Below are 24,123 nucleotides of genomic sequence, written 5' to 3'. Positions count from 1 at the left end.
CCAAGTTCACATTACCTTTTGGTCTCTTCCTCTTTATCATATCTTTTCCATTGTTCTATCACAGACCTGTCTTTTAGATTTTGAAAATAGCATTCTAGCTAATCTCCCTACAACAATTTTAATTCATTAATTCCTCCTCTACACTGTTTGGAGAGTGATACTTCTAAACTGCAAAGCAAATCATGTCTCACACCTTCCTTACCTCTCTCAATGGCTTTTTTATTCTTTTGTCTATAGGATCAAACGTGGATTCCTTGGTATAGTATTCAAAGTCCTTTATAACCTGACCTCACGGACCTCCCCAGTCTCAGCCCCTAAGTCTCCTCATTACATACCCTCACTTCCAGCTATCCTGAACTCCTTCCTTTGAAGGTGCCCATCCATGTTTACCTCAGTGCCTTTGCCTACATTGCTTCCCTTTGCTTAGAGGGTCCATAGTCTCTTTATCCACCTGTTGAACTCCTGTTCATCTTCTAAGACAAGCTCAAGTGACACATCCCTGGAGGGGGTACCCAAGGAGTTCACATGACTGGGCTGAATGCACTTGCCCACTGAGACCCCAGGAGGCCAGAAATGACAAACACAATCCATGTATTCTTGGGGATCCATAGCAGCTCATTCTGCATCTCCCTAGGGACTGAGATGAATGAGCTTCTTTCTGCTTAGCTCTGGAATCTACCAGTTACTTTGTGTCTTAAATTTGAGAGCTACTAGAAGCTAGCTATCTACTCCATTGCCTCTCAGGACCTGCTTGTCATTGGATTGTGAGGGTTTGCCTTGGGGAATGTTGGTCTGCCCTATAGAGTAGACCAGATTTCCCTGTGCCACTCAAGTGCCACTCTTCTGTAATCTTTGGGTATCTTTTGTTCTCTCTCTCTCACACACAATCTCTCACTGTACTCTTATCCATACCCAAATATGTCCTTCATTTTTTTCATACACCCCCAAATCTTAGGACTTATTCTTTCTAGGATGCCTTTATTTCCTTTTTTACCCGCTAAAACCCATCTCATTCTTTAAGGCTGGTTTCCAACATCATCTTCTCCATACCTCACAGAATTGTTCCTATAGTCACCTGCATTTTTCTTACAGCACTCTCTGTGCCCACCCTGTGTTGACCGTGTCCTTTCTAATCCCCTTATAAAAGTGTAAGCTTCTAGACAGAAACTGTTCAGCTTTACATCCTGCACAATGCTTTGCACACAGTAGGCACTCCATGAATATTTATTAGACTGGATTGAAATACCTTGAAAACCAGAATCATCCATATTCATTTATTCATTCACTGAACAAATCCTGATTCAGGAATACATATGACTTTGTCTTCCAGAGATTTCCCCCAAATACATTTCAATTCATTCATGTTTTCTGCTTGGGATAATGAAATTTTTAACTTCACTGGCCACTGTACAAAATAGCAACCCCCCTTTATCCATCTTAAATGTGCTCAAATTTCAAAGCAAACCCACTTTGCCTACAGTTTCAGGATTTTGTGAATGAGCCTCTAGTCACCTTCTCTACACCCTTTGGGACTTTCTTTCTGTCCCCCAGCAGCCTTCCCATGTCTAGACTTGAGAGTGAGTCATTCCGTCTTTTCTGCTAAGGAGGTTTTGCACCCCCTGGATCTTCTCCAGGATAGGGCACAACGACACATCTTAGTCCTGCAGGTAGGACTGTCTAGTTGGACACTTGGAGAAATATGTGCTCCTTCTTCTTTGATATCTTATTCACAATTCTCTTTGCCTCTTGGCCAACAGCCTCGGGAAACTGTCTAAATGAAGAAGGATTCCCAGTTCCTTTGCCAGAACCGAGGCTGACCATGCAGAGTTGAGCACTGGGGAGGGGATTTTGATGTGTTTATCACAAAAGGCATTGCCTTGCACTTGTCCACATTTAATTGAGTCTGTAGCCTTTTGCCCTGAAATCTTCCTGCCAACTAAATCCAGAAGGAAGCTGGAGAAGAGCCTTCCCAGCCCACCCCCCACCACATAGACGCCTGCCCGCCAAGGGCCATACCTTGGGTTGGGTGCCTGGGGTTTTTCTTTGACACCGTGTGAAATATCAGAGCCTCTTCAATTCTCCCTGTCTAATCAGAATGTGTAAGACTTTGTCGAAGTCTTCAAGGACCTCATAATAGGCTCGAGGCAAAAACAGATACACAATTCTGGTACTATTTGTGGTAAGGTCTGCTGTTTATTGACCACGTCCTATATGCCAGGTACTTGACATACATTCTTTATACTGAGTATCAAGTTAAATCTCTACAATGACCCTGCAAGGTAAGTAACTTAACCCCATTTTATAGATAAAGATGTGAAGGCACAGTTTAAATAGCCTCCCCCAAGATCTCACAGCCAGTAAGTTCAAGAGCTAGAATTCTGACCCAAGTGTGTCTTGCTCCAGAGCCTGTGTGTCCTGTACCACTACATGACATGGCCTCAACAAAGAACAACAGGTAATAAACCTGGTGAAAGTGATTCATTATTGGACTATTCTGGTTTCTCCCGAGTTACCTGTTACCTGTAACAGCCTAATCTTTTCATACCTTAACTTAAACCTCATCTTCTAAAGGAAACTTTTCCTAGTCCCCATCACTCATTCCCATAACACCTGTCCTTGTCCCCTGCAGCCATTGTCTAGGCAATTGTTTATGTAATGTTTTCCTGTCTTGCCAGAAGGAAAGTTCATGAGGGCAGGGACTGTGACACTTTTGTTCCTTGTTTTGTCCCTAGTGCCTTGCCCAGTGCTAACATATAATATGTGCTCATTAAACCTGTCTTTCTCAGGATGTCTACCTTATCCCTCCCCTACTCCCCTCCTTGAAGCAGGACACCCCAGGCCAAGCCTCCTCTGCCTCTTCCACCTTGCCTCCAGCACTTCCTTCAGTGACAACATCCCCTCCCCTCCTTTCATGAGTCAGCTTTCCAGACTCTTGGCTATTCCGGGAGTTTTATTCACACTTCCATGCTGTTTTGTGGAAGCAGGGTTTCCCCTTAGTCCCAGCAGGGCAGGTGCTGACAGGAGCAGCCGATAACTAGGATACCAGGTTTCCCTTTGCTAAGCTTTTTCCTGGGAATGATTTAAGGCCCTGAACAGATAAGTGAAGAGCAAACCCGCAATGAAGTCAGCACTCTGCTTATTAAGTGGAAAAAGCTGTGCTCGGCTTATTGAAATGTTCATTAGACAGATATATAGAGATGAGAAGGAGGGAGGGAGGGCAGGCAGCACCAAGGATCCAGCAGGCAAGCGCCAGTGGGCGAGGCAGGGGGCATCTCCGGGGAGATTTCAAACTAGCCTAGGAAGGGTGCCACCAGGGCAGGTGGGTAATGCCTATGGGGAAGAGGGGCCACAGCTCTGACTCGTGGGAAGGGGAGCAGAAGGAAGGAGGTTGGCCTGACCCTCAAGGGAGATTTGCTGCAGAAGCTGTCAGCTTCATGGGACCGTGGGTGGAGAGGACTTTGGCCCTAAGGGGTCAGGGCATCCTGGTCTCCTTTAGAGCAGACCCACTTCTCTGCATCAGTGTAGTTCTCTTTATACCAGGAACATAACTTCTGAAGTTTTGTGACCCAGTTCATTTGTCCACTTTGAAAGCAGGAGGGTGACCTGTGATCTGTCAGGAAAAAAGGGCCTGTACAAAGAAGCATCATGAAGCCACCCACAATTTCTTCTCTGGAGGAGTCATCTCTGACACAGCCCCCATCCCCTACCTCCAGCTCCATGATCCTAGAGCTCCCTCCAGGGAGGGCATTTCCTGGGCTGGGAATTGAGTCTTGCTCAGGATCCCCCTCGGCCCAGGCAGAGACTGGCTCCTTCAGCACCCTCCTGGCTTCCTGGCTTCTGACCTTCTCAGCACCTATCCCGTGCCCCAGCAAAGCTCAGAGCTTCAGGGAGGGGGTGCTTTAAAAAGGCTGTAACCACTTGACAATGTCACCTCCTGAGGATGGTGAGAACTCCTAGTGAGCAGGAACTTGCCCTAAATCATCCCATGTCCCCAGAACTAGAAGGACCCAGCCCCCCAAAACGGACCTCTTCTATCTGAGGTTTAATTGCTTGCTGATTGAATGGATGAAGATTCTGCCCCTCTCTGCATTCAGATGGTGGAAGGCAGATGAATCATAATGTGACTGGAGGGGCAGGTCCTGTTTCCCAAACAGGAAAAACAGCCTCAAGATTTTCCAATATCTTCAGATTCTTTCCTGCTTCATTAATTTGGCTCCTGGAGGGTAGAGGTGCTGGTGACTAAATAGATAAGAAAAACCAGAGTGCTTGAGAAACATGTGTGAACAGAACAATAAAGATACTATCTTTAGGGTTTCAGATTGTTTCACACCCAGTGATCTCAGTGGTTGGGCTCCTGTTACTTGTCAGGCACTGTACAAGCACAGGTCACCCCGGTAAAGGAACTGCCCCATTTCTACTCTTGTGTAGCTGTAGCCTTGTGGAATGTAAACGTCATAACAATTCTTCATTAATTCTTTTGTTCAGCAAACAATGATGCCAAACTGGACTCCTGGGGATGGAGAAATGAATCAGACATGAATCCTGCCCTAGAGGAGTTTACAGTCTATGAGGTACATGTACAAGGAAAGAGAAGATTGTATAACAGTGTGATCAATGCACTGAGCTTACCCAACCCTAGAGGGAGGGAAGTCTTCCCTAAGGTGTTCCAATGGGTCTTTAAAAAAGAACTTGTGTTCATCCAGCATTCAGGGAGAAGGAATTTCTAGGCAGAGAGACACAGATTTGAGGGGAAATTCAAATAGTTCAGCCTTGGAAAGAGAATGGGGGAAAAGAGTGTTTAAGAGTTAGGCAGGGCCCAAATCCTGAAGATATTTCCATGCATGTTAAGGTGTTATTCCCATCCTGAAGGCAACTGGAGGTCATTGAAGGAGAAAGACCTCGCAGCAGTGTAGAAGAGGAGTTATCTAGATGGGCTGACCAAATGCTTGACTCAATTGGGGGCCAGCTCAGTGGCTGCTATGGTTTGGATGTAGTTTGTCCCCATGTGCTAGAAGCTTGGTTCCCTAAGGTAGCAAATTAAGAAGTAGTGAAATGTTCAAGAAGTAGGGCCTAGTTCAACTGGGACATCCCCGTAGGAAGGGATTAATTCTGGTCTTGTGGAATTAGTTGTAACCAGAGCAAGTTGTTATCCAGCCACCGACCCCATGCACTTGGCCCCTTCTGCACATGGCCATTTCTCTTTCCCTTTCTCTACCATGTTGTGACATAGCCCGGGGGTCAATGCCATGCTGTTCCAACCTTCTAATTATGGGAATCATGAGCCAAGCACCTAGCTGAGGTATTTTGTTTCAGTAACAGAAAATGAACTAATACAACAGTCTAAGTAAGATGGAGCCATCTGACTAGATCAGTGACGCTGGGGAGAAGGAAGTAGGAATGGATCAGGTAGCTCAGCAGGAGGTCTGAACATAGCTTGGTGATCTGATAGCCACAGGAAATAAACAAGGAGCTATCCATTTTACAAGTGGGGTAGAGGGCACAGGAATATCATCTCCCTGGACAGAGCTGTGTGGGGAGTCCTTGGCACTGTAGGGAACTGTGGCTGCTTAAACCCACGTTGACAGTCCCTGCCTCTGAGGCTGGGGCTGCTGACACCTGCTCCCAGGCCTTGATGACTCCATTTCCCAGCCCCCTCCCCCTGCCTTGCTGACTTTGGAGGTGATTAGTAATAAAAATTTAACAAGCATCCATAGGTGCGTCTCCCTGTCATTTTTATGAGGCTATTTCCTGAGCAAAGATATAGGAGCGCCTTCAGTCTCTCCCAGCCATGTTGCTGCTGCCACTGTCAGTCTCGACTTCAGCTTTAGCAGGTCCCAGACAACTACAGGGGCTAAGTGGAGGGTACCCAGAGGAGACTGGAACAGCTTAGCTCAAAGAAGTACAAGCTGGCAGAGCCCATGTATGCCCCCAAGGGCTTTTTGGCAATTGTCCCTGGGAAGCCTGGAACCGGCTTCACTGCCTGGGCCATTATAAATCAAAGGAGGCCTCATTTCTCCTGTCTTTCCCTCCCTACCTGCCTCCACCCTACCTGTTCTCTTCCATCCTTGTCCTAGAGTTGCTTTTCTCATTCATTTGATCAGTGTGTATTTATCCAGTGCCATCACAAATGAAGATTCCTACTTGCTCCCTGTCCTTGGGAAGCTGGTGACCTGAATGGGATTGAGAACAACAGACACCCACCAAGTGACCAAAACACACTGAGATCGAAGTTCTCATAGGCACACACGAAGTGCTGTGGTGGGGACCAAGTGAAGCATTCGTGAGCCTGGGGACAGGGAGAAGCTGGACGACTTTCTCCAAGGAGACAGAGGCCTGAATCTTGTTGAATAAGAACCTTTATGAGCTGGGGTGGAAGAAAGGCAGCCCATTCTTTTCTGGCAAAGTCCTATGTCCTCAAAAGCAAGATGGAAGTGGGCTTGTGCAAGCTGAGTTTCCTCTAACTAAGCTGGGCTGAGGTTGAGGTAGGGCCCCCCAAGACATTGGGCCCCAGCCGCAAGAGCAGGCTGCAGTGGCACTGTGATTCTGGTAGACAGCAGAGGACTTGGGGTGCTGTTATTTCCTCTCCCAATGGTTCCTGTTTCAAGTTCACTAGGGAATTGGAGCCAGGAGAACAGGAAGAGGGGGGCTGCTGCATTCAACACTATTAACTCCTCCCTCATTCTTGAAATTCTCTGACACAGTTGTTTCCTGTAGGATGACATAATGCCAAGACACCTTCGCCTTCAGCAGACATGGTTTCCAATCAGAGCTTCTAAATTTTAATCCTTTGATGATACCTCAAGCAAGTTTCACTCTCTGAACCTGTTTCTCCATCTGAAAAATAGAAATAATAGTAACCACTGCAGAAAGTTGTTATGCAGCCCAAATGAAACAGCTGAGCAGTGTGGGGACAGCCTTGATGTGAAGCCAATTACTTTATTCACTTCCTCCTCCACCCCCACCTCCCTAGCCCCTCTGGTTGTTCCTTCCAGGGCTCTTTTTCTTCCAGGAGCTCCTCAATGTCCCTAGAGCTGATATCCCTGAAACATCTTTCCTGGGTTGGAAACCCTCATCCACAGAATGAACTAGTTCAGTCCAGTTCAGCATTTATTAGATTCTCATCCTGTGGGGCTCCACTGGGCCCTATGAATTCAGAACTTGTACCTGTTCTTTGGGGACTTGTCATCCTGTAGAGTTTTACTCACTGGCCTGTTTCTTCTGTGAAGTTAGAATTGATGTCATCTGCTGAGGAGTTTGGGGAATAGGGGATGAGTGGGGGACCAGAGTGGTAACTATTAAAGATAGCAATATGAGGAATATTTCTCAAATTCCTCTCTTCTTTCCATTAGTTCTGCTCACATCATCTCTTGCCTGGACTATTGCAATAGCAGCTCACTCAGGGTTTCAACTGCGGCTAATCATTGAACTCCCCTAGTTGGGCAGGACTTTCCAAAAAACCTAATGTCTGGACCTCTGACCAGGGATTCTGATTTAATTGACCTCAGTGCGGCCTGGACATTTCTAAATTTCTAAATTTAAATTTCTAAATTTAAATTTCTAAAGCTCTCTATTGTGTGACCAAGGTTGAGAACCTCTATTCTGTCTTTCCGTCTCTATTCTCATCCCCACTTGTCAGATCTGTACACCACCTGTGGCCAGGGTGAGCCTTACACAAGATAGTTGTGTTGTTCCCTTGCTTACCAGCCCCTTGGATTATAGGTTCCTCCAGAACAAGAACTTCTGGGAATTGATTGTGTCCCCAGCACTTAGCATAAAGCCTGGCCTGTAAAAAGTGCTCAGTCAGCATTCCATGAATGAATGAACCAGTGAACAAACTGACCAACCAGTAACTCACAAACTGGCAGATGTTGGTTCTGTGCCTAGGCATATGTTGGTAGATTATAGCAGTTTGCCATGGAACCAAGAGAATAAGGCCAGTTGGGTACAGATCTAGAAACCTGGGGAGAAAGCAGGGACGGAGGGAGGGCAGGAGGAGAAGAGCAAGAAAGGAGGCAGGGAGAGGTCAGAAAGGCAGAGTTTCCTGAGAGGTGAATTATCAGAGGGACCACCATGGGTCGGGCAAGCACCTCGGCCCAGGAGTAATGGAGTTAGGGAGGAAGGCCCAGGCAGAACCGGAGAGAGCAATGGGAGCTGCTTATTCTGCCCCCAGGAAGTGCAGGCTGGGGACAGGCAGGCAGGAGGCAGCAGGCCCATTCCTCAGCAGCTAATGCCCCCAGCCTAACACAATTACCCCTTCCTTCTCCCTCAGCCCAGGCAAGGGGGAGGTTGCATGGAGGGCAAGCATGCCCCGCAGCTCGGGAGGTGGGGACCCGGCTAGAAATCCAATGAGGAGATCCACTTTGGTATTAGCCTGAGCTCCCCATTTTAGCTGGAGGGGCTTGCAAAGAGTCTGAGCTGGGGCCAGGAAAGATGCTGCTGGGAGTTCTGTGAAACCCGGTGCCCTGCCCTCCTGGGTGCCAATGGGACTTGATCTGAGACAGTCTCCTCCCCACCCTGTGACCCTATTCACCTGGCCAACAGCCTTACCTCTTCTCTGAGGCCAATTTGCTAGTGTGGCATTCCACCTGGGGCTGGCCCCCATTGCTGCTTCTCACTCCCCACCTCACAGCCTCTCACCCTCCCTCTCTGCTCCACATTGATATAAATGGAGGCTCAGGCTGCCTTTAAATAGTCCGATCTATCAGAGGGGCGCACGCTGCCCATAAATCTGCCGGAGCTGATGGCTCCCTAAGTGGACTGATAGGAGCTATTTCCGGCAAGGTGTTCAGTTACTCTCCCCCTCCCATCCCTCCCCCTAGCTTGCCCTTCCCCAGGGGCAGGGACCCTTTTTGTCATCTGGTAATTGGCATTTTTTCACTTGCACTTGGTCCTACAGAGGGCGTGCAGCGCCAGGCCAGCCCCTAACTGGATTAGCATTGGCTTTCAGAGGAGGCCCCTCTGGAGTGACCTTCCAGTTCAAGAGATCAGGATCGAGCTGTTGGCTCAACAAGGAAGGGGTGAGGTGGAAGGCGCGTGCCCAGGGGAGCCAACACTAAGTGTGGAGGGAGGGGGTGGCTGAAGTCCTCAGACCCTCTCTGGCTAAGCCTGCCTGTTTCCAAGGCACCAGCCTAAGGAGCACGGAAGGGACTGTAAGATAGGCTCTGGAGTTGAGGATCTCTATCCTGGCTGTCAGAGTCCATCTCCCCTACCCCACGAGAGCAGCCTTGGGCTAGCCTTGAGTTTTCCTTTTTTACAAATGACCTAGTATTGAATGGGGGATAGGAATCTGAGACTGGGATGGGATTCCTGTAGACAACAGTGTGGATCTGAAACAGAAGCTGGACAAGTCTCAGGGCCAGCTGTTATACATAGGGCATCTGATGCAGGAGCCAGTACATTACCCTAATTTGGAGGGCAGCTTCTAATGGATAGATTCCCTTGAGGGAAGGACAAAAGGCCTCTGGAGGTTGGGCCCTGCTTGGGGAGACATGGAGATGCCCTTGGAGGTCACCCCAGTGACCTCTGGTTAAGAGGTCACTATGGTCACTCAGAGATCATTGCTAACATAGCTCTATTTCCTGTCTCATTCTCCCTTTGTTTTCACAGGGCAGAGAGCTGAGCCAGCCCAGTGACATAGACCTAGGCCCTTGCCCCTGCCAAAGACTCCTAGAATATTCCACTAAGGTTCTTGTATCTAAAGAGAAGGAAAAAACAGAGATGGTGAGGGCAGAGAAGAGCTGATAGAGAATCATTCCTTGAGCGTGTCCTTAGAGCACTTCTCAGGCTTCTTTCCTGAAATCTGGGTTCTTGGGAATGGATTTAGTGAGTGGGTGGTGTTTTTTATTGGGATGCAGGAGGTGATATATTCCTGCTTATGGATTCTGGTTGGGAGCCAGGAAAAGTTCAAATAGAAGGCGCGGAAGAGTGTTATTTTGAACAAAGCAAGATTTTTATATTACAGTGACCCCATGTCTGGCCAGCTTTGGTAATTCACAAGAGGGTAAAGGGAAAATCAAAAGGTGAGATTCCCAGGTATGGGATCCGGGAGCAGAGACAAGAGTTGGCCGTATAGCCCTAGTCAGAGTTTTGGAACTGACCGGGACCTTTTCTCCTGCTCTAGGGAAGAGTCTAAGCAATGACAGAAGCCCAGTGAATGACATCAGGAATGTCTAACACCATGGAGCTTGTTAAGGTCATCAATTCTTAAGTGATCTTTCAGGAGACCTGAAGAGAACCTACCCTTTCTGGGCTGGGTGACTTGAGGGGAATAGTTTTTGTTTAGAAGCAATCCTGAGAGATTCTGGGGCAGCCACCATTACCCAGGGATAGCTTCACAGAGCATGAGCAGTTGCCCTACCCTTCCTCCCTCCATTCATTCATTTCTCCCTTCAGTCGGACCATCCTCTGGGTAATCTGCCTGGTGCTGGTGAATGAAGCTGGGAGCATATCCAGGTCCAGTTCCCACCCTCAAGGGGCTCACCTCTGGGAGGGAGAAATAATTTTCTGAAGAGATGACAAAATCCAGAGTGTGAGGCACCCAGAGGTCACTGCTGAAAACTAGCATGAGGCACTCAATCCCACCCTGAACCTGGGCTCCACCTGCACTTCTGGGCGTTTCCACTTGTCTGATCCTCAGACTCCAAAAATCCCACCTGTCCACATCTCAACTTTGTCATCATACCTCTATGTTTGTTCCCCCTTCAGTGTCCCTAACTCAGTGAATGGCACCATTAAGAACTGGCACTGTCATCAGAGCCAGCATTCCAGTTCATCCTCAACCCCCACATCCCACTAGTGATCCATCAGTGTCCCTTCTAACAACATAGGTGACAACACCATTCTATACCTCTGCCGAGAATCCTCCACTGATCATTCCTCTCCACCAGGGTAAAATTCTTACATTGGCCACAAAGTCTGTAGGACCACCCTCTTTTGTCCTCTCTACTCTTTTTTTTTTTCTTAATATTATCAAAGATTGAACCCAGGGGCACTTTACTTCTGAGCCCTTTTTATTTTTATTTTTTTTTATTTTGAGACAGAGCCTCACAAAGTTGCTGAGGCTGGCTTTGAATTTGCCATCCTCTTGCCTCAGCCTCCTGAGTCACTGGGATTACAGGTGTGCGCCACTGTGCCCGGCCCTCTCTGCTCTTACATGCACCATCCCTGTCTCATCCTCACTCTACTCCAGCCACACTGGCCACCTGGTATTTCCTCAAACATAGACTATGAGATAAAGATATATTGTTATTATTTAATGTAGATGTTTGTGCCTGTTCTTGTCCTCCCACTTGTGATCTTAGGAATACTGAATTTACCTTCATTCTTGTCAGATAAATTCAACTGTGTAACCCCAGTGCCTAGCACAGTGCCTGGCACAAGGTGGATGGATGTTTATTTAATGTCTTGTGAATAAATGAATGAGCAAATACCAAAGAGATATCCTGCCTAGAGAAACACACTAGTCCAACCCCCATGCAGGATTTAGAAGTGTTCTTCTGGAGCCCTTGCCCTCTGAAAACACTGTCCAGACCTATGACGAGCCTAGACAGAAAGGAGCCAAGGCCGTGTGCCCAAGGCCAATGAAGAACGTGATCATCACTTGTAGATGCCCAAGCATTTGAGCTGTGTTTGAAAAATGAGGAGGATGCCCAGAGTGGGGCCAGGAAAGATGGGGCTGTAAAGGCAGGACAGCAGTGGCCTGTCGAGGAAAGGCCTGGAGGCAGTCCAACTTGGAGGCATGCAGAAGGCCACCTGGCAGTGTCCCAGGTCTCCCACAGACACACTATGTGGCTCTGAATAACTCATCACCTTTTGCCTTTTTTTTTTAAAGAAATAAGAGGTTAGATGGGAAGATTTCTGGGGACCATTCCTACTTGAATATTCTAGGGTGCTACAGAGACTCTTTAGGTCCAGATTGCCTGAGTTTGGAAGCTCAGCAGAGGAGCCTGGCTTTGGTCTTATTGGCAGCACAGTTTCTAGGCAGAAAAGTTTGGCTCAGAACTTGGTCTATGAACTAGAGGCAAAAACTTCCTCTTAGCCCTCTACACAGACCTGAGGCTTCAGGAAAATTGATGAAGAACAAAGACTTCATTTGCGGGCAGTCTGAGGTGTGTGGAGCTAAAGATAGGTTGGTTATGGCAAAGGCATCGTCTCCCCCTGGGACACTCCGGAAAGGGGCTTTTGTCTGTTTTTAGACTAGCTTGTCTCCCCGCCCCACGATCCCCAAAAATTATTATAAAGAATTATTGCCATTAGTACGTCTTTCCTACTGAAAGGAGAAAATCGCCTCATTCATAATTTATACCCTCAATTACTATTAATAAAGAAATATTTCAGCAGAAAATCGCCTGGGAAAATTACACGTAACATTGCATTAACATTCTATTTGAACATTTTCATCACATTTGTTATAGAGTTAATAAGAGGGATACGGTCCCCTGACTTCTTCATGAAATTATGGGCTGACGATGATAGTTTAATCTTTTAGACTTTATATAATATATTCACTTTACTAATTGAGCTATCCAAGGAGCAGTTAGAGATGTTCTTAAACGTGGAGACAGAGGAATCAGGGCCATGACTTTGCTGCCAGAGGCACCGCCTGTCGGGGTGGGGCTGTGGGTGAAGCTTGCTGCCTTAGGCCCTGGCCGGCCTGGCACCCACCTCACAGGCCCAGGATCTTTGTGCTACCTGACAAGGTGTGTGTGACTCCTGGGAAGGTGTGTGGAGCAGCTGAGAGGCAGAAGGGAGGCCAGGAGGAGATGAGAAAAGGAGAGAAAAATGTTTCCCTTTCTAGACTATTTCTTTGGCCCTCACTTACTTCAGTTGCCTCCTTCTGCCTGCATTGTCCTGAGCCCCGGGGGGATTCATAGCTAAAAGGGGCAGCAGACCCATGATGGTTTGTGCAATTAGCCTCAGCATTGGTTCTAGATACTGAGAGCTCCTGGAAGACCTGGATCCTATGGAAAATCCTGTGGAACCCCTAGAGACAGGCACTGGAAAAGGTGGTGCCCCTATGGGCCTTCCTAGCACAAAAAGAGTTACTATTTTTTCCACATCTTAATGGAAATGACGGGATATGTTCTGGGTAGCGGGAAGGACAGTGGAGCAAAGTTAAGACAGTCAGTCATTTGTCGCTGCTTTAGTCTAGGCACTGTTCCATCAGCAACCTGGAGCAGACCTAGCAAGGATGTAGATCCTAATCCTGACTCACCTCAAATGTCACCTTTTCTTATATATCCACTTAGCGATATCTCCTTCCCTTGTCACTCTCTATGATAGTACCCTGCTTGATTTTTTGTAACATTTATCACTTCTTAACAATGCCTGTTTCAGGGGCTGTAGTTTTGGCTCACGGAGCTGGGATTGTGACTGTGGTAGAGCACTTGCCTATTTAAGGCACTGGGTTCGATCCCCAGCACCACAAAAAAAAAAAAAAAAGCCTGTTTTCCCCCCCTACTAGAATTCATGCTTTCTGTCAGTCCCACTCGATGCTAACTAGTTGCCCAACACCTTGAACAGGGTGGTAGGCAATCTAGATATATTAGCTGGATCAGTGGAAGTGGACACAGTGGTCAGACAATGTGCCTGAAACTGTGGAGTTATACAGAATGGAGACTAAAGCTGCTTTCTAATTGATCCCGAGTCTGAGCATCTCTTTTTGCCTTCCTGACCCAATATGTCAACAGATGGGAAGGCACTCAGACTCCTTGCCACCTTCATTGCCAATGGTAAAGCAGGCAGCAGCATCCCTCACATTTACCATTGCAACAATCTCCCCGCTTTCTTTCTGCCCTCCTATAATCTATTCTCCAACCAGCAGCCAGAATAATCCTTTAAAACATAAAACAGACTCTATGACCCCCCCCCCTTGCTCCAAACTTTTCCAGGCCTTCCTATTACACATAGAATAAAATCCAGTGTCCTTTTCTTGGCCTACAGGACCCCTGATCTGGCCCCTGACTTCTTACCCCCTCACCCCATTTATTACCACTCCACTGCGACCTCATCAGCCTCACTGCTTCTTGAATACAGGGTCATTGAACATGTTTCCTGTGCCTGGAACAGTCTCCCTTCATCCTCTTCCTCACTTCATTCAGCTATTCGCTCAAATGTCACCTCTTCAGGGAGTATTTCCCTGACCAGCTGGTGTCCCTCATGGCATCTCCTTGCCCTGCTTAATTTTCTTCACTGCATTTGTCCCTATATGACATACAACAGAACTTTTATCTGTTGGTTATCTGACTCCAGAAGTAGAAGGTAGTACCACATTCACTGATATTTCCAGCACCTGGAATAGTACCTGGAACATAGTAGGTGCTCAATAAATGTATTGAGTGAATGGATTAATTTTTGCTCTGCTTTTCTCTGCACATGCTGCATCTGTGTGATCTCATCCTTTCCCAGGTAAATGGTACCCCAGTATGCCAATGGTTTATAAATCTCAACTTCAATCCAAATCAGGTTCCTGAGTTTCCAACCACTTTGGGACCACCTATTGGATACCTCCCCATGAAGAAATCTAAAGTGCAAAACATCCAAAGTGGAAACTGAATTAGGTTCCTATCTCACTAAATGGCAGCATAGCAATCTTAGATGCCCAATCCAGAAGCTGGGATTATTTTTGACTCCTCTTTCTTTCTCATCCCTACATCTAATCAATCTCTAAACTCTGTTAATTCTACCCTTATATAGCTCTCAGATCAATCCACTTCCATCCACTTCCAAGGCTCCTACCTAATCCAGGCCACTGTCATCATGTCTCACCAAATTACTGTCCCAGCCTCCAGCTGGTCTCCCTGCCTCCAGTCTCCTTTTCCTCTAATCCATCCTCTACAGGATGTTTTATGTTTTTGTCTAAAACATAAATCTTGGAGTCAGAGATAATATCCCAGCTTCTAGCTTGAGGAATTAGATGATAATGACTCCTATCACATTAAATGGAAGAGGAGGCAGTCTGGGGACATGTGACATTTGACTGCCTTTGTGGCATTTTCTTAAAACATAGCTGTCTCCTCCCACTAGGTGGCAGAAATCATCTCATTCATCTTTTTTTTTTTTTTTTTTAATTTTTAATATTTATTTTTTAGTTTTCAGCGGACACAACATCCTTGTTTTTGTATGTGGTGCTGGGGATCGAACCCGGGCGGCACGCATGCCAGGCGAGCGCGCTACCGCTTGAGCCACATCCCAGCCCCCATCTCATTCATCTTTGTATCCTCTGTGTCCTCCACACCCAGCACAGTGCCTGGCACAGAGCAGGTGCTCATGAATGTTTGTTGTATGTTATTCACCCTGAAATTCATTCAGTAAGGAAGGGGCTGTTTTTGAAAGCCCTGCTCACTGGCACCCCGTCACTGCTATTAGATTATTAGTGATATTGTGCTATGATTCCTGTTTGTCTGACTAAACATTGAGCCCCTCTTTCACAGCTAAGTCATTAGCACAAAGTAGGTGCTCCGTAATGTCGGTTAAGTGACAAACTGAATCTCTCACTGGTATATTACAGCATCCTATTCACTGGTCCTTCTTCCTCCAGCTGACCTGTCAGCAAGACCAGCCACTCTCCCAGGCAGATCTCTGGTCCAGCCACTTCTCAACTCTCTTGGTGTCTGTGACTCACTGCCTCAAGGGTAGCTTTCCATGTCTGCCATCAGCTACTGTCACTAAGGATTTAAGTCATCACCCTTCTCTTCAATACCGAGTACATTGCTCTCTAACAGAAATGTTTCTCTGAAGAATCTTGCTCTTTCACTCTGCTTGGGGAGAGATGCCCAAGAGAAGGGACGTGAAGGGAAGGATCCTACAGGTGGGAATCATGTTGGATGAAGTAGACAAGGACATGAAGTCTTGAAAGGGGAGTTTATGAGCTGACGATGTGGCTCAGTGGTAGAGCACTTGCCTGGCATGCACAAGGCTCTGGGTTCAATCCCCAGGACCATACACACACACACACACACACACACACACAGGGTTGGGGGCCGGGATTCTCTAGACTCTCAAGGAAGAAAGCACATAAGAGAAGGCATGATTGAAGACTGAGGAGAAAGGCAGACACCCGATCCCAGCATGGGAGTAGTGTATAATGGAATATATGACATGATACAAATAATTATTACAATATGTAATAATAACCACTATGCCTAAAATGGCCCAGGCAACATTCCAAGTGCTTTACATGCATTGTTTTATTTACCCTACACTAGAATCCTAGGAGTTAGGAGCTAGGAATTTGTGTGTGTGTGTGTGTGTGTGTGTGTGTGTGTGTGGTGGTGCTGGGGATTGAACCCAGGGTGTGCATGCAAGGCAACTGAGCTATATCCCCAGCCCAGGAGCTAGGAATTTGAACATCGTTTTCAGCGGGATTCACTTAAGACTTGGAATGGGGACAGCTGCATGGTCAGATTTGCCTAAAGTTTGCACATGGAATACTTCACCCAGAAGAGAAAGGTATCAGCCTCAGGACAACTGAGGGGTCATTACTGAGCTATCAGACCATGGATAAACCAGACTAGGGAAGAGAAGAGACCAGAATTCATAGAAGGAAGCTAAAGGTGAACATCATGAAAAGCTGAACTGCACCAGAATCAGGAGTAAGTCTAGAAGGACATAGGGAGAGTTCATACTAGATAGTTTGAGTTTAAAGAGTTTACATCCACCGAAAGTGTATATGAGGGTCTGATACTCCCAAGAGAGTTCAATGGTAAAGATAGAAAATCTAGAATCAACAGTATACAGACAACGGTCGATTCCATGGGGAAGTGTCCCCATTCAAGACAAAGAGCTGGGCTTCCTGAGCTCTTCGTCATCTAACCCTTGCTTACCTCTCTAGAATCATTTCAGTGTCCCTTCTGACTGCTCCCCACTGCGATTCTACTGTAATACTTGGATTCCCCAGCTGGGCCATGTTCTTCCTCCTGCAGGTCTTTGCCTTTTATTTAGAACCCAATCTGCCCCACTTCACTTAGCAGATGCTGACCTCTCCTTCATGTCATATTTATTTTATTTTATTTTATTTTATTGGTGCTGGGGATTGAACCCACAGCCTTGTGCATGCAAGGTAAGCACTCTACCAACTAAGCTATATCACCAGCTCTGTCACATTTTAAAAATCAAACTTTAACTTGCTTGCTCCTGAAATACACTTCTTTTTTTTTCTTTTTTCTTTTTCCCCTGGGATTGAACCTAGAGCTTTGTGCATACGAGGCAAGCACTCTACCAACTGAGCTATATCCCCCAGCCCTGAGATGCACTTCTTATAACATATTTGTATATCCCCTCACACCCCTTCATGCTCCCGTTTAACAGGCTGAGAAGCATAGAAAAAAGCTCCAAGGGCTTCACCAAAATTCCTTATTACATTTACTAGGGAAGCAGGACCCAGATGGTCCATTGGCCCTCATGCTCAAGAGTCAAAGGCCTGATCCTTCAGTACTATGGGGGACAAGAGAATAAGAGAGCCCCAGGTCAGACTGCTCGTGCACTGACATAGGTATTCTGCACATTTATACTTCCTTCTTTGAACAAGAGTATCATTTGCTGTATCTTAGATGTCAACTGCCTCCAAGAAGCCCTCCTTAACCCCTGGAGAGGTGAGGTGCCTCCCCTGTCTGTGGTCTCCAGTGATGACCCCTGCTAGGATCATTGCTCTGTTTTTATTACCCGCTTTGCCACTAGTCTGCAAGCTTCTGGAGAAATGCTTGTTTAATAAATGAGATAATTGTGCCCCACTGTGTGTCATGCTCTATGGTGAGCCCTGTGGCCACCAAGTTGACATGGGCACAGCTCATAAGCAACGACCATACTAAGGACCTGATCTTCATCCCTGGAGATCAGCTATTTGGCTTCAGTATATTACCAGAGATCACTTTGACACAGTAACAAATGCTTTTTAAGTCTTCACAGATACATAATTTCCTTTGATCTTCCTAGTGGTTTTGAGGGGGATGGTAGATCAAGCAGAAATTAGTTCCCAGACCTTAGCTACCAGGAAGAATGGGGGTGGGGAGGCTACCATCTTTGTTATCACAAGTTCACCACTTGAAAAAAGCAGAAATGGAAGCCATGGGATTCCAGCAGCTCTCCTTTCTCTGGGGTTTCTAAGGGCAGAGATTTGGCCCTAGGTCCAGGTCTCAAACCATTTTCACTCTATCTTGAGACTTGTGATTTCCCTGTCGTTTGAACAAGTTGGAACCCTCCCACCCTTATGGCTCCAGCCTAAGATTAGGGAACCCTAGGCCAGGAAAGGCCACTGGCTAGAGTCTGACTGGAGCTCCCTAGCCCATCCAGGACAGGATGGGCCCCAGTGTAAACCGGATTCACCTTGTAAACAGCTGAGCAGCTGGCCTCCATCTTGGCAGGGGAGCCCCAGCAACAACCCAGCAGGATAGCCCCAGCCCAGCAGGGCATTGTCCAAAGAAAAAGGGGGGGAAAGCTGAGTAAACAAAAGGGACGGCCAATTTTTTAGTCTCTGATTTGTTATTTCAGCCGGACATTTGCCTGGCGGACTGTGGGGCTGCATTGGGCTGGGCAAGGCTAGCTTGGTCAAACCCGAGGGGCTGGAGTCTCAGTGATCTTCCTTACCCCATCTCCCCTTTTTTCACCTCACCTCTACTCTAGGCTCCCTCTGGGAAGGAGCCAAGGTGGGGGCTGCTGACAAGTGAGGACAGGCTTCAGGAGCTGGTGGGGGAGGGTGACAATCATGGGGTTGATTCTGGGTAAAGGAAGAAATGATGGACTGGGCTTGTGGCTCAGTTGTAGGGTTTTCACCTAGCATGTGTGAGGCCCTGGGTTGCATCCTCAGCACCACATAAAAATAAATAAACAAAATAAAGGTATTGTGTCCACCTACTATAATATATATATATATATTATATATGAAAAGAAATAAATGAGCAGGGTGTCCCGGTGCACTGGGAGAAAATGTTAGTACTGGGTCCTTGGCATTTGCCTAGCTTCTGAGCATACACAGAGACACACCCAAGGTGCTGTGAGAACATAGAGCAAGCGTGATACAGTGGATAAAATAGTCGAGAGTCAAGATGGATCTCCATCTCATGGGCCTTGAAATCCGATAAGAAAATGGAGGGAAAAGGGGTAGAAAATCTGATACAGGTATTCACATTGGAGAACAACAAAGAAGCTAGAATATGACAAAGACAGGAAGTGATAAATGAATGTTCTAACCAAATGACAAGAACTTGAAGGGAATAAATAGTACAATAAGATATAGAGAGTCCTGGAGGGAGGGACTGCTCTATACAGGATGATCAGGGAAAGAACTCTCTGACATATTTGAGTGGAGAACTCATAGATGAGATGGACTCGAATGTACAAAGAAAGGTGCTTAAACAGGAAAAACTGGGGAGTGAAAAAGAATCTGATAAGCCTACTCAGGAGGCTTAGGTAGGAGGATCACAAATTCAAGGCCAGCCTCAGCAACTTAGCAAGACCTGTCTCAAAAATAAATAAATAAATAAAATGGGCTAGAGATGTAGCTCAGTGGTAGAATGTACCTGGGTTTAACACTAGTATTTAACAAAAAAGAAGAAGAACTTGAGAAGGAAGGAGGCCAGAGTAATTAGAGTTCAGTAAGGGGAAGGTGGCATAAGATGAAGTCAGAAAGGAGGGGAAAAGCCAGGAGATGTAAGGCCTTACAGCCAGTGGCTACAAGTGTAGATGTAGTCTAAGTACAATGGGAAGCGATTTAGAAGTTTTTTAAAGTAATTGGATGAAACTGCCTTACCCCTGAAAGTTTTTACTCCTCTCTCATACCCAGGTCCCCTGCCAGCAGAGGGGCAAGACAGCATGTGTTAGGTTTCACAATGGTTGGTTTCCAATATGTTTTCATGGGAAATAAATAATCAAATCAATTCATATATAGTTAACTTCTCCTCTTTGACCTCATCAGGACCTCCAGGGCCCAGTTCTAACATTTTCCCCAGCATATATACATCACCCTGCTCATTTCTTCACCCAGACTCAACCCATGACCATTCTTTTATTTTTAAAAATATTTTTTTAGTTGTAGTTGGACTCAATACCTTTATTTTATTTATGTATTTATATGTGGTACTGAGGATTGAACCCAGCACCTCGCACATACCAGGCAAGCACTTTACTGCTGAGCCACAACCCCAACCCCCCCATGACCAATCTTACGAACTATTTTCTCATCAGTACTCCTCACCTCCTCTGTACCTGTTCACACTGAGCAAAGCCCTAATTCTGTAGCATTGCTACAACCCACTTCAATGCCCACGCAGAGACCTGTTGAACAAAATCACAATACTCTGCAGACTAATCCCACAGCAGATGCCTGTTCACCTTGTCTCAGAGTTTTCTTCTTCTATCCATTCACTCTCACTTCCATCTCATCTAGAAGGCCAGGATATATGGCATCCCTCCACTCTGAGCACCTTCCCTTCAACTCCATTTGAACCCTTTCTTTTCCTGTTCTCTTTCCTGGAGGTCACCTCCTCTTGTTCAGAGCTTAACTTCTCTGCCAGCATTTATGTCCCATACAATTTGATCTCTCTGTCTTTCCATTCTCATCTCTCCTTATTCTGTGTCTTAACCTTTATGAACACCAAAGCACGGACTGTATCGGGTAGCCAACATAGCTAACATTGATTGAGACCTTATTATGTATCTCTCTATTTTAAGTACTTCACATGCATTAATTTATTTCATGATAAACACAGCCCATATTAAGGAACACTATTCTATAACATACTATACTAAACATATTACTCCATAATTATTCCTATTTTACAAATGAAGAAACTGAGGCACAGAGAGGCTAAGTAACTTTCCACAGCACACAGCTAATAAATGGTTGAGTTAGGAATCAGATTTTGGCATCTGACTCTGGTGCTCATGATTTTTGCTCTTCTATTTCATCCTTTATCTTTACTCATTCAGAAAGACTAAGCTCAGGGACCATTCACTCCAGGGAACATTCCCTTACCACCTTTCCTGATCTTTTTCCCAGACCCCTACCCCACGGCTACCAAGGTCTAGCATGTAGTAGATGCTTATATAAACAATATAATAGCATTATTGAGATGTCATTCACAAATAATTCAATTCACCAAACAATTTAAACTGTACAGCTTAATTTTTTTAAAGTATATTCTCACAGCTATACAGTCACTGCCATGTTCTAATTTTAGAACATTTTTGTCCCCCCTAAAAGAAGCCCATTAACAGTCAATCTCATCCTTTCCCTCCTCAGCCCCTGGCAACGACTAATCTACTGCCTTGATAACTTTGCCTATTCTGAACATTCATATAAATGGAACCCTACAATAAGTGGGGTTTTTTTAACTGGCTTCTTTGACTTAGCATGTTTTCAAGGTCTATCCATGCTTTATTATATATCACTACATAATATGTATTATGAATTAATACAATTCCTTTTTATAACCAAAGAATATTCCATTGTATGGATTACCACATTGTTATCCATTCCTTAGGTGAAGGGCATTTGGGTTGTTTCCACTTTGTGGCTCTGCTGACTGATGCTGCTCTGAGCATTCACAGAGGTTTCTGTGTGGCTGTATATTTTCAGTTCTCTTGGATATGTATCTAAATATATATCCAATTTCAGGTCATATAATAACTGTATTTAATATTTGTAATAATGTCCAAACTGTTTTCCAAAGTGGCTGCACCATTGTACATTCCCACCAGAAAACAATGGGGGTTCCAGTTTGTCTACATCCTCACCAACATTTGTTATTGTCTTTTTTAATATAGCCATCCTAGTTGATAGGAAGTGTCTTGACAAATTTTTAAAAACTAATTATTAGGGGATGGGGGTGCAGCTCAGTGGTAGAGCATTGCCCGGCAAGTGTGAGGCACTGGGTTCAATGCTCAGCACCATTTAAAAATAAATAAATAAATAAAGGTATTTTGTCCGTCTACAACTAAAAGAATATATATTTTTAATATTTATTTTTTTAGTTTTCAGCAGACACAACATCTTTGTTTGTATGTGGTGCTGAGGATCAAACCCGGGCCGCACTTACGCCAGGCGAGCGCACTACAGCTTGAGCCACATCCCTAGCCCTAAAAAAATATTTCTTAAAAAACATTAACCAGTAGCTCTCAAAGAAGATTGACATTGGAATTAGGTCTTGAAGGATGAAAATAAGTTTGCCAGATGAACAAAGAAGACGGAGAGAGCTGGCTGCCAGGTAGAGGGTTTGTTTTCTGTCTACTGACTCAGAAGTAGAGAATTTTTACAAACAACTTAGAATCTTGTTGATGAGATCTAAAGAAGACATCTGCTAGCAAGAAAAAGGACCAAAACAGAATGTCAGATGGTCTTGATTGGCTCAAACAATGGGTAGAATCTTCCAACCAGATGCAGGCAACTGGTATTAATGCTTGAATCTGAGTGCCTGCATAGGGGAGGGAAACTAAACTAAAGAAAAGCTCTGGGGATTATTTGACCATAAATTGAGAAGTCAGCAAGTGCCATAGCCACTCCTATATATCCGGTATCATTTGAATCCCGAATGATTGAGGAGATAAACAATTCTGCTCCATCCTCTACTGGTCAGACTACTGATCAGTCCACCTATAGGACTATGTGCTATTTGGGAGAAAGGCACTGGTCAACAACTCTAATCATTCCCATAAAACATGGACCTCAGTAGTTTGCCAAAAATGACATATTCCTATTACTTAGCTTCCATGACCTTCACAGCTGTCCTTGGGGTGGTCTAATAATAATAGCCAATATTTATTGAGTGCTTACTATGTGCCCAACTTTCTTGTTTTCTCTATATAAAATAACATAATCCTCATAATAACTTGGAGGTAGGTAAATTATCTGCATATTTCAAATAAAAAAACAGCGGGGCTGGGGCTGTAGCTCAGTGGTACAGAACTTGCCAAGCACAAATGAGGCACTGGGTTCAATCCTCAGCATCACATAAAAAATAAATAAATAAAATAAACTTTTTTAAAAAGGCAGTGGATGGCCTTAAAAACAGGTGCAGGACCTTAAGTAACTTAAATAAAATTATTGAACTGTAGGACCAAGATTCAGACCCTGGGCTACTGAGGAGTCTAAGCAAGCAAAAGATAAGGAGACTCTTTAGGACTCTGCACTAGTTGCTTCAGGAAGTACTGTTAGGCTGGATCTTAACCCAACTCTAGACTTGAAGAGACTGCTGAGCTTAGATGCTTGAGTTCTAGTGCCATGAGGCATAAAAAGAGAGAGGCAGCCTTTTACATGTGGGCTTATTTGTTGGAAAGTAAAGGCAAGAATGGGAACAAGCTGGGGATATAGCTCAGTTGGTAGAGTGCTTGCCTTACATGCACAAGGCCCTGGGTTCAATCCCCAGCACTACCAAAAAAAAGAATGGGGACAAACTATGTGCATATTTTAGTTGGTTCTAGATACTCATCAGGACAACCAACTATTTATGGATTTATTTTGTGTGTGTGGAGGGGAGGGAGAATTGGTATTGAACCCAGTAGTACTTAAGCACTGAGCCACATCCTCAGCTCTTTTTATTTGAAACAGGATCTTGCTAAGTTACTTTGGGCCTTGCTAAATTTCTGAGCCTGGTTTTGAAGTCAAGATGCTCCTGCCTCAGCCTCCTGAGCCAATGGTATTACTGGCGTGTACTTCTGAACCCCACTATTTAGGGATTTCATTTACTCTATCTGCTTCTTTCTTCTTCTGACCTCCTCTGCTTAAATAGGTCTCCCCTAAGCTCAAGATGTAGCTCAGTGGTAGAGCATTTGCCTAGCGTGTATTAGGCCTTAAATTCATTTCCCAGCACCAAAAACAAAAAGCAAGTCTCTACTTGGCCTGGCCTTGGATCACATCTGAAGTTATTCCAAGGAGAAAATTGTTCCTTCATTTAGTGTTGAGATAAAGAAAATAAATCTCAAAAAGGTGAAGTAAATTATTTAAATTCTTTACACAGCTAGGATTCTGAACCTTAGGCTTTTGATTGAAGAAGGCTGTGTTTTTTTCTCCTTTTTTCTACCACAACAATGGAAAATGGGCATAATCTCAGTGGAACAGAACTGGATCCCTGGGGGTCAGGATACTTAAAAACCAGGTCATACTAGGGATCACCGAATGGACTAGAAATAGTC

General features: G+C 45.3%; 1 protein-coding gene and 1 non-coding gene across 3 annotated transcripts in view; both read left to right on the top strand.

The window, feature by feature from the left end:
• Positions 1 to 24,123, top strand: part of Rnf220 (ring finger protein 220) — a 214,889-nt gene that overhangs the window by 122,579 nt on the left and 68,187 nt on the right. The gene's annotated exons all lie outside the window — the stretch shown is intronic.
• Positions 23,293 to 23,365, top strand: Trnav-uac (transfer RNA valine (anticodon UAC)). Its single transcript has one exon. It is a non-coding gene; the product is annotated as a tRNA-Val (tRNA).

The sequence above is a fragment of the Marmota monax genome, unplaced genomic scaffold (assembly GCF_021218885.2).
Source record: "Marmota monax isolate L192 unplaced genomic scaffold, Marmota_monax_Labrador192_F-V1.1 WCK01_AAM20220418_F8-fsc00008, whole genome shotgun sequence".
NCBI lineage: Eukaryota > Metazoa > Chordata > Mammalia > Rodentia > Sciuridae > Marmota > Marmota monax.
This window is presented reverse-complemented; position numbering and strand designations above follow the sequence as displayed.